We start from the raw sequence: 11,227 nt of genomic DNA, 5'->3' as shown, positions 1-11,227 counted from the left end.
GTTCTGGCCACCCAGTCTCCCCCTTCCTATCTGGGACCTTCCAGCCCAGTCAACGTTGCCAGCTGCCCGAAGCCCCTGGGTCCCCCGATCCTCCCCAGTCGCGTGGTGGGGAGGCTTTAATTGTCTTCCTTCCTCTCTCCCTGACTCTCTTCTTTCCTGGGTCTGGGAGAGCGGCCCCCCAGAGTGAGGGGAGCAGCATCTGTTCCGTGCTGTTGGGACACTGGGCCCTGGCCAGGGGCTTCCGCTCTCTGGGCCTCAGTTTCCCCATCTGTAAGATGAGCACCTTGGGCCAGAGGCGGCAGAGGGTCCTCCCATCTCTTTGACCGTTTTCTAAGATTTGCTGTCACGCCCCTGGGTGGAGGGGGGAGAGTGGGCTTTGGCGAGAGACCTGGAGGGGGATTCCATCCCGGCTCTAGAGGAGACGCCTTGCGGGGGAAGGGCCCAGGCTGCCTCCCTCGGCCTGCGGGGTCCGCGCCCCCTCCCCGGGCGGCGGGGCGGGGCCCAGGTCGGCGGGGAGGGGGTCGGCTCTGCGGCGGCGCGCGCACACCCTCCCGGCTCACACGCCCTTGCCCGGCCGTGCACTTGTCTTCGCGCTCGGGCAGGGCGCAGGGACTCCGGCTGCGGCGGCCGACTCCGGCCGGTGAGTGGCAGTGGGGGGCACGGCGGGGAGCGTTCGGTCCCGGCGGCGGTCCCCTTCTCTTTGGTGGGCGGATCGGTCAAAGCTTGCCCGACTCTGGGAATTCAAAAGGGAGCTGCGGGAGGAGGGGGGCATCCCTTCTTCAACCCCTGCCCTCCAACACCGATCCCGGGAGTCAGCTCCTGACCCCACCCCCATGCCCTGTGAGGAGGGTGTTCCTGCTTCCAGGTCTGGGGATGCGCAGACATCCCCCTTCCTCCGCGAGGTGAAGGTGGGGACATTGGGACCCTCCACGCCTGCACCTCCTCAGTGGTGGGGGGAAAGGAGCGCTGGTTCGCGTTGCCCCCTCCTCCCTCTCTGTCCCCCCATGTTTCTCCCTTTCTCCTTGCGTGGTGGCGGGGATTCCCTGTGCTGGCCCGGCTGCACAGTGGGAGGGAACCCCCCCACCTGCCAGCCTACTGTGCGCTGGGCTCCGGGCTCCTGTTCTTTTCCCTAAGCTCTCTCCCTTCCCTCCTCCCCTCTCCCGGACAGGAGGAGGGGCTGAGGCCCAGAGAGGGTTACCACTAGCCCAAGGTCACCCAGCTGGGCTGGGGCAGAGCGGGTTTCTGGTCAGATCCACAAATCCCAGGACCCAGCTGGTGAGGTCAGCTCAGAGATCCGCTGCCCCCGCCGCCGTTTAACCCTGAGCGTGGGGTGCCAGGGCCTCAGAACTGGGGGGATTCCTTACTTTCTTCAAGTTTCTCCTCCGGCTGGAGACCCAGACAGGACTGAGCCAAGAAGCTCCGGCCTCGCTCTCTTCCGGGGCTCCCAGATCTCACCTCCTCTTGTCCCCGCTCTTCCCCCGCTCCCAGCCTCCTCAGGCTGCCCAAGATCTCATCAAAGGAAATCCCTGGGGGGAGGGGGCTTCTAGATGGGGAAGCCAAAGCTTCTGGAGCCATAGAGGAGAGAATTTTTACTCCGACGCAGCAACCGGCTGAGTGACCTTGGACAAGGCCCTGCCCTCCCAAGGCTAGGGTCAGCATCAAGGTCCCCCTGGCTGGAACAGGTGGTCCCTGAGCCATCCAAGGTGACCATTGCCCTGACTCAAGGTCCTGGTGAGAGAAAGGGCAGCTGAGTGTTCCCCTTCAGTCCTGTTCTGGGGTCTGGCATTGCCCCTGCCCACCATGGGATGTCCCTTTCTGCCCCCTTCTCCAGGATCGGACTTGGGTAACATGTGCTTCTATAAGCCCTCTGCAGACAGCACTATATAGATGAAGGGAGTACCCCAAGGGAGCTACAGGCCCCCAGGGCAGCTTCAGAGCTGGGAAGTAAGAGATCAGCTGGTCTGCCAAGCAAGGTGGTTCACAAGTGTAATCCCAACACTTTGGAAGGGCAAGGCAGGCTCAGGAGTTTGAGACCAGCCTGGGCAACGTACTGAAACCCTGTCTCTACAAAAAATTAAAAAATTAGGCAGGTGTAGTGGTGCGCACTTGTAGTCCCAGCTACTTGAGGGCCGAAGGTGGGAGGATTGCTTGAGCCCAGGAAGTGAAGGCTGCAGTGAGCCGTGTTCATAAGGCTGCACTCCAGCCTGGGTGAGAAAATGTTCCCTCCCTGAATGTTACCCACCTAGATCTCCCTGTGGCGAAGGAACTAGGGGCAATGTGGGGGGTGAGCAGGAACGGCATTGGAAAAGACAGATAAAGCATTCAGTGTCTAGTGTCCGGAACCCAGTGAAAGGAGGAGTGGCCTTAGGGAGGGGACATGGAAGAGGTGGGGCTTGCCCAGGGCCCCTTTGGAGCAATAAAGCCACTGTTCTTAAGCTTCCTGAAAGCTCAGGAGATGACCTAGCTCAGCAACACCAAGCCGGGATCACAGATCTCGCAGATCTGCTCTAAAGACCATTGTATGTAATAGGCTGAGGCAGGTGGATTGCCTCTGACCAGGAGTTCGAGTCCAGCCTGGCCAACACAGCAAAACTCCATCTCTACTAAAAATACAAAAATTAGCCGGTCATGGTGGCAGGCACCTGTAATCCCAGATACTCGGGAGGCTGAGGCAGGAGAATTGTTTGAGCCCTGGAGGCGGTGGTTGCAGTGAGCTGAGATCACATCACTATACTCCAGCCTGGGTGACAGAGCAAGACTCTGTCTCAAAAAAATAAAATATAAAAAAGACCATTGTAGTCCAGGAGCTGTCTGCACCCTACTCTTTTTAGGTCCCCGGCTCTACCCTGCACCCCCTGTCTGATCATTACAGATCTCAAAGGGACAGGAAAGGCAGCAGCAGCCACCCTCTCTCCCAGTCAAGTGGTCACCAGCAGGACTGAAGGGGACAGCCCCTTTGCAGTGGCTCAGCGAGGAGACTCCTGCACCCTAGGGTGAGTGAGTCCCAGACTTGGGTCACCTTTGGGGGTGGGGGTGGCTCAAGGGTTGGATAGAAAAATTGGTAACTGGGCAGGCTAGGTGGCTCACGCCTGTAATACCAGCACTTTGGGAGGCCGAGGCATGTGGATCACTTGAGGTCAGCCTGGCCAACACGGCGATACCCCATCTCTACTAAAAATACAAAATTTGCCCAGGCATGGTGGTGGGTACCTGTAATCCTAGCTACTTGGGAGGCTGAGGCAGGAGGACCACTTGAATCGGGAGGCAGAGGTTGCAGTGAGCCAAGATCGCGCCACTGCACTCCAGCCTTGGCGACACAGCAAGGCTCTGTTTCAAAATAAATAAATAAATAAATAAATAAATAAAAGGGTGACCTGAGGAAAACGTGCCAGCTTTTGAAATAATAACAAGCTGGGGGCAGTGGCGTGCACCTGTGGTCGTAGCTACTCGGAAGACTAAGGTGGGAGTATCAAGAGTCCAGGAGCTTGAGGCTGCTGTCAGTGATGATCATGCTTGTGAATGGCCACTGCACTCCAGCCTAGGCGACAGAGCGAGACTCCCATCTCTTTAATTAAAAAAAAAAAAAAATAGGCCGGGCACGGTGGCTTATGCTTGTAATCCCAGCAGTTTGGGAGGCCGAGGCGGGCAGATCACCTGAGGTCAGGAGTTCAAGACCAGCCTGGCCAACAGGGTGAAACCCCTATCTCTACTAAAAATACAAAATTAGCCAGGCATAGTTCTGCATGCCTGTAACCCCAGCTACTTGGGAGGCTAAGGCAGGAGAATCGCTTGAACCCAGGAGGCGGAGGTTGCAAGCCAAGATTGCAGCCTGGGCAACAAGAGCGGGAAACTCCATCTCAAAATAAAAGAAAGAAAAATAATACTAATATAATAATTTTTATTATATCATGTATATCATGATGATGATAATAGCAAGGACTATGCTTTCTAGACCCTCCGGGGAGTTACTGTCCACTTTCTCTGATCGCTGGAGTTAGGGAACCTATTCAGAGAGACCAGATGACCTAGAAGTGGGGTGTTGAGCCAGGTTGGAATGCTCTGTCCCACCACTCCCGCTCCCACACACAGCCTCTACCTCCCAGCTCTCGTGGTCTCGCTGGAGACAGTCCCCAGGGTAGGCCAGCTCTGTGGAAGGCAGCTCCTGTGCTCCTTTCTCCAGTGAACTTTTTTTTTTTTCAGTTTAGTTTTGTTTTGTTTTGTTTGTTTTGAGACGGAGTCTGACTGTGTCACCCAGGCTGAGTGCAGTGGCGTCATCTTGGCTCACTGCAACCTCCGCCCCCAACCCCCGGGGTTCAAGCAAATATCCTGCCTCAGCCTCCCAAGTAGCTGGGATTACAGCCATGTGCCACCACGCCCAGCTAATTTTTGTATTTCCACTAGAGACGGGGTTTCACCATGTTGGCCATGTTGGTCTCGAACTCCTGTCCTCAGGTAATCCACCTGTCTCAGCCTCCCAAACTGCTGGGTTTATAGACGTGAGCCAACGAGCCAGGACTCCTTGGTGAACATTGACTGACATCCAGGGTCAGCACTAAGCTGCCCATGGGGTTGTGGAGAAAGCAGAGGTGGTGGTCATTTAGTCAATCAACAAAGGCCAGCCCAGGTCAGCCCTTGTGGAATTTCATGGGGCATGAATTAAGCAAGTGTTATGTGCTGGATACAGGTGCTCACGCCTGTGATCCCAGAACTTTGGGAGGCCAAAACAGGAGGATAACTTGAGCTCAGGGGCTTGAGACTAGCCTGGGCAATGTAACAAGACCCCATCTCTACAATTTTTTTTTTTTTTAATTAACCAGATGGGGTGGTGTATACCTGTGGTCCCAGCTACTCTGGATGCTGAGATAGGGGGATCACTTGAGCCCAAGAGGTCGAGGATACAGTGGGCTATGATTGCACCACTGTACTGTAGTCTGGGTGACAGTGAGACTCTGTCTCAGAAAGAAAGCGAGAGAGAAAGGGGATCGGGTGTGGTGGCTCACGCCTGTAATCCCAGCACTTTGGGAGGCCGAGGTGGGCGGATCACGAGGTCTGGAGATAGAGACCATCCTGCGTGGTGAAACCTCATCTCTACTAAATACAAAAAATTAGCTGGGGTGGTGTCGGGAGTGCCTGGAATCCTAGCTACTTAGGAGGCTGAGGCAGGCAGGAGAATCCCTTGAACCAGGAAGCTGGAGGTTGCAGTGAGCCGAAATCGCGGCACTGCACTCTAGCCTGGTGACAGAGGGAGACTCCGATACTCTGTCTCAAAAAAAAAGAAGAAAAAAACAGAGAAAGGGAGGGAGGGAGAGAAAAAAGAAAGGAGAAGGGAGGGGGGGGGGGGGGAGGGGGAGGGGAAGGGAAAAAAGGGGGGGGGGGGGGGGGGGGAGACAGAAAAAAAAGGAAGGAAGGAAGGAAGAAAGGAAAGAAAAAGAAGAAAGAGGAAGGGAGGGAGGGAAGGAAGGAAGAAAAGTGTTTTGTATGAGGAAGAAAATAGAATATGAGGATGTATTAGTGACCAGAGGAGCAGGGAAGCCTCTTGTAAAAGTCAGAGAGGCTTCTCTAGGGCAGTGGGCATGAGCTGAGACCTTAAGGAAGAGGAGGAACTGGCCCGCTGAGAGCTGGGGAACAGCATACCCAGCAGAGGGAACCACATGTGCGAAGGTCCTGAGGTGGGAAAGAGCTTGGCATGTTTGAGGAACAGTGAGGCTGCTGTGGCTGGAACCAAGTGAGTGGGAGAGAGGAGGAAGATGAAGGCCGGCAGGCAGGAGCCAAGCTACAAGGAACTCAGGGGCCGCGGTGAGGGTGTGGACTTCAGAGCAATGGGGAACCGTGGCAGGTGTGGGAGCAGGGGAGAGGCATGGTCTCAGTTAGGATTTTCAGAAACTCTGTGGCTGCTATGGAGAGCAGGGCAGGAGTGGAGGTGGCAGGAGCCCAGAGTGGAGACCCGGGAGATGTCTGGTGGTTTCAGCCCGGCTGGTACTAGGGTACGGCCTCGGATGGAAAGAAGTGGGCACATTCTGGGACTGGGTTGGGGATGGAGGATGAAATGTGGCTAGGTTTCCATCTCATGCCAAGGAGCCACTGGGAGGGAAGGGAGCACTCATTGTGCCTGGGGAAACCTGGGAAGGCATCCTGGAGGAGGTGCTCATTGGGCTAAGTCTGGAAGATCAAGTAGGAGTTTGCCAGCAGCTAAGGCTGGGATCATGTGGGATCTAATTGCTCAGATGCCAGGGGATTGCTGAGCACCCAGAATCTGGGGTGACATGATCAGATTTGTAACCGAGAAAGATCCCTGTAATCCCAGCACTTTGGGAGGCCAAGGAAGGAGGATCACTTGAGGAAAGGAGTTCAAGAATAGCCTCAGCAACATGGCAACACCCCATCTCTACAAAAGGAAAAAAATAGCCAGGCATGGTGGCACACACATGTAGCCCCAGCTACTCGGGAGGGAGGATCGCTTGAGGACAGGAGATCAAGGCTGCCAGTGAGCTACGACTGCACCACTGCACTTAAACCTGTTACGAGACAAAGGGAGACCCTGTCTCTCTCTCTCTCTCTCTCTCTTTTTTTTTTTTTTGATGCAGGGTCTTGCTCTGTCACCCAGGCTAGAGTTCAGTGATGCAATCTCAGCTCACTGCAACCTCCACCTCCCAGGCTCAAGTGATTCTCATGCCTTAGCCTCCTGGGTAGCTTGGGACTATAGATAGGTGCCTGCCACCATGCCCGGCTAATTTTTATTTTATTTTTTTTTTATTTTTTTAGTTTTATGTATGTATGTATGTATGTATGTATGTATGTATGTATGTATTTAGTTTCGAGATGGAGTCTTGCTCTGTCACCCAGGCTGGAGTACAGTGACGTGATCTCAGCTCACTGCAACCTCCACCTCCCAAGTTCAAGCGATTCTCCTGCTTCAGCCTCCCGAGTAGCTGGGATTACACGTGTGTGCCACCATACCCAGCTAATTTTGTGTATTTTTAGTACAGACAGGGTTTCACCATGTTGGCCAGGCTGGTCTTGTTTTTTTTTCTTTTTCTTTTTCTTTTTTTTGAGACAGAGTCTCGCTCTGTTGCCCAGGCTGAAGTGTAGTGGTGCAATCTCAGCTCACTGCAACCTCCGCCTCCTGGGTTCAAGTGATTCTCTGTCTCAGGCTCCTGAGTAGCTGGGATTACAGGCGCCCACCACCACGCCTGGCTATTTTGTATTTTTAGTAGAGACAGGGTTTTACCATGTTGGCCAGACTGGTCTTGAACTCCTGACCTCGTGATCCGCCTGCCTCGGCCTCCCAAAATACTGGGACTACAGGCGTGAGCCACCACACCCAGTTATATTTTTAAAATTTATTCTTTATTTTAGTACAGACGGGGTTTCATCATGTTGCCCAGGCTGGTCTTGAACCCTTGAGCTCAGGCAATCAGCCCAACTTGGCTTCTCAAAGTGCTAGGATTACAGGCGTGAGCCATGGGACCCTGTCTCTTAAAAATAAAAAAAGATTCCCTGTGGGTGGGGGGTTCTGGGGGAGGTTAGACCTGAGTGAAAGAGTTCAAGAGGTGCTTTTGAAATAGTCCAGGTCAGCCGGACACGGTGGCTCACGCCTATGATCCCAGCACTTTGGGATGCCGAGGCAGGCAGATGATGAGGTCAGGAGTTCGAGACCAGCCTGGTCAACCTGGTGAAACCCCGTCTCTACTAAAAATATAACAATTAGCCGAGCATGGTGGTGGGCACCTGTAATCCCAGCTACTCAGGAGGCTGAGGCAGAAGAATCACTTGAACCCAGGAGGTGGAGCTTGCAGTAAGCTGAGAACTGTGCCACTGTACTCCAGCCTGGGCAAGAGAGTGAGACTCCATCTCAAAAAAACAAAACAAAACAAAGGAAAAAGTAATAGTCCAGGTCATGGTCAGGCCAGTAGCAGCTGTAAGCATCCATGGAGTGCTAGGACATTTGATGGAAATTACCTTCTGAACCTCATGCCACTGGCCTCCAAAGAGGCCCTATCATTGCCTGCAGAGGAAATGGAGGCTCAGAGTTACCAGTCCCTTGTCCACAATCACGGCCTTCATTCCTGTGGCTGCCGCCACAAATGACCATGAGCTGGATGACTTACAACCACAGAAAGTTAGCCGCGTGGGATGGCTCACGCCTGTAATCCTAACACTTTGGGAGGCCGAGGTGGACAAATCACCTGAGGTCGGGTGTTCAAGACCAGCCTAGCCAACATGGTGAAACCCTGTCTTTACTAAAAATACAAAAATTAGCTGGGCGTGGTGGCGGGTGCCTGTAATCCCGGCTACTCGGGAGGCAGAGGTTGTAGAGAGCCAAGATCTCACCACTGCACTCCAGCCTGGGTGACAGGAGCAAAACTGTCTCAAAAAAAAAAAAAAAAAAACCACAAAAAACAAGCAAACAACAAAAAAACACACAGAAAGTTGTGCTCTCACAGTTCTAGAGGCCAGATGTCCAAAATCAAGGTGTCAGTGGTGTCGCCTTCCCTCTGAAGGCTCTCAGGAAGATCCTTTCCTACCTCTTCCAGCCTCTGGTGGCTCCTGGTGTTCTTTGGCTGTGTCACCCCCATCTCTGCCTCTATTTTCACATGACCTTCTCCCCGTTTGTCCATCTGTATCCTCACATGGCCTTCTTATAAAAAAACAAAAACAAAAACAGTTGTTAGATCAGAGCCGGCCCTAATCTACCATGAGCCCCTCTTCATCGGGTGGGCCAAGGCGGGTAGGTAGATCACTTGAGGCCAGGAGTTCGAGACCAACCTGGTCAACATGGTGAAACCCCGTCTCTATTAAAAATATAAAATTTAGCCAGCTCTGTTGGTGCGTGTCTGTAATCTCAGCTACTCAGGAGGCTGAGGCAGGAGAATTGCGTGAACCCAGGGGGCGGAGGTTGCAGTGAGCTGAGATTGCACCACTGCACTCCAGCCTGGGCAACAGAGTGAGACTCTTGACTCAAAAAAAGAAAAAAACCCAGAAACCAGTTATTAGATCAGAGCCAGACCTCACCCACTATGACCCCCCTCTTCATTTAAGTACATCTTCGAAAACCTTATTTCCAGGCCAGGCACAGTGGCTCACGCCTATAATCCCAGCACTTTGGAAGGCCAAGGTGGGACCCTCACTTGAGCCCAGGAATTCGAGAGCAGCCTGGGCAACATAATGAGACCTCGTCTCTACATTTAATAACAAAAAGAAAAAGAAGCAGGAGGATCTCTTGAGCCCAAGAGACAGGCTGCAATGAGCACGATCGCGCCACTGCACTCCAGGATGGGTGAGAGAGCGAGACCCAGCTTCAAAAACAAAAGAGATGAAAACAAAACCCTATTTTCTTTCTTTTTTTTTTGAGACGGAGTTTTGCTCTGTTGCCCATGTCGGAGTGCAATGGCACAATCTTGGCTCACTGTAACCTCTGCCCCCTGGGTTCAAGCAATTCTCCTACCTCAGCGCTCCCCAGTAGCTGAGATTACAGGTACGTGCTACCATGCTCAGCTAATTTTCATATTTTTAGTAGAAACAGGGTTTTGCCATATCGGCTAGGCTGGTCCTGGTCTCAAATTCCTGACCTCAGGTGATCCACCCGCCTCAGCCTCCCAAAGTGCTGGGATTACAGGCATGAGCCATCGCGCCTGGCTGAAAAACCCTTTTTTTTTTTTTTTTTTTTTTTTTTTGAGACGGAGTCTCGCTCTGTCACCCAGGCTGGAGTGCAGTGGCCAGATCTCAGCTCACTGCAAGCTCCGCCTCCCGGGTTTACACCATTCTCCTGCCTCAGCCTCCCCAGTAGCTGGGACTACAGGCGCCCGCCACTTCGCCCGGCTAGTTTTTTGTATTTTTTTAGTAGAGACGGGGTTTCACCGTGTTAGCCAGGATGGTGTTGATCTCCTGACCTCGTGATCCGCCCGTCTCGGCCTCCCAAAGTGCTGGGATTACAGGCTTGAGCCACCGCGCCCGGCGAAAAACCCTTATTTTCAAATAAGGTCTGAGGTTCTGGGGAGGACTCAAATTTTGGGGGGACACCGTTCAAACCAGTCTGCCTGTGTAGCAAGACACTGGGCTTTGGAGTCAAACCTTCGCTCCTCTAGGGGGCTGCCACAGTCGGGAGAGAGGGTTGCCCTGGAGCAAATTCATGGGATTGGTTGAACCCCTCTGGATGTGAGCGTGGTAGAGGAAGGAGGCTAGAGCCTTCTAGCCGGAGAGGGAGGGAGGGAGGGGGCGCTCATGTCTGAATGGACAGGACAGGACAGTCCCAGGGTGGGGCCCCTGATGGGCATGACAGGGCCTCCCTGACAGCCTTGGATGCTTTTAGGGACTCCTTGCTTAAGATGGAGCTGCTACCCTGCCTGCCTGTCACCCTTGGGCTCCCACCTCCTCCTCTAGGGCTGAGAACACAGCAGGCAGCCCATGGGGAGGACCCGGAAGGATCAGGCCCAGTTCCTCCCCTCCCATCCTGGGCCCCTTTTTCCTCCGTGTTCGTCTGCAGGGCCCTTGTGTGTTTATCATATCAAAGCCGGTCTTGTCTTCTGGCCTGAAACTGGGAGTTTGGGGGACTTTATGTGTCTTTATCACCACAGTGTCCCTGCCTTAGAGTACAACTCCTGCATACAGGAGGTGCTCCGTAGATACTGATGGAAGGAATCCCAGGTCCCTGAATCCCGAGAGCTCAGGAACAAACCCTCTGCGACACCTGCCCCAGCTCCCACCCTGGTCTTCCCACTTCCCTTCCTGCCCCTGCAGTTCCCAGGAGCCCGAGGGAGCCAACACTCCAGATCTGGTTTTGTTTTGGTTTGGTTTTTATTGAGATGGTGTCGCCCAGGCTGGAGTTCAGTGGCATGATCTCAGCCCACTGCAACCTCCGCCTCCTGGGTTCAAGGGATCTCCTGCCTCAGCCTCCTGAATAGCTGGGATTACAGGCACCTGCCACCATGCCCGGCTAATTTTTTTGTGTTTTTAGTAGAGACGGGGTTTCACCATGTTAGCCAAGATGATCTCGATCTCCTGACCTCGTGATCCACCCTCCTCGGCTTCCCAAAGTGCTGGGATTACAGGCATGAGCCACCACGCCTGGCCTTTTTTTTGTTTTTTTTTTTTGAGCCAGAGTCTCTCTCTGTCGCCCAGGCTGGAGTGCAGTGGTGCAATCTCGGCTCACTGCAAGCTCTGCCTCCCGGGTTCATGCCATTCTCCTGCCTCAGCCTCCCGAGTAGCTGGGATTACAGGCGCCCGCCAT

At 53.8% G+C, this 11,227-nt stretch overlaps 1 protein-coding gene across 1 annotated transcript in view; it reads left to right on the top strand.

Moving 5' to 3' along the window:
* The first annotated feature begins 557 nt into the window (after positions 1–557).
* The window catches only part of KCNN1 (potassium calcium-activated channel subfamily N member 1), a 49,234-nt gene continuing 38,564 nt past the window's right edge, over positions 558–11,227 (top strand). Inside the window, exon 1 of the mRNA XM_023229753.2 lies at positions 558–640. The gene's annotated coding sequence lies outside the window, so the exon portion shown is untranslated. The remainder of the gene's footprint in view (positions 641–11,227) is intronic.

This window comes from Piliocolobus tephrosceles, chromosome 21, assembly GCF_002776525.5.
Source record: "Piliocolobus tephrosceles isolate RC106 chromosome 21, ASM277652v3, whole genome shotgun sequence".
NCBI lineage: Eukaryota > Metazoa > Chordata > Mammalia > Primates > Cercopithecidae > Piliocolobus > Piliocolobus tephrosceles.
The sequence above is the reverse complement of the archived record's forward strand: the minus strand, read 5'-3'. Positions and strand labels throughout refer to the sequence as shown.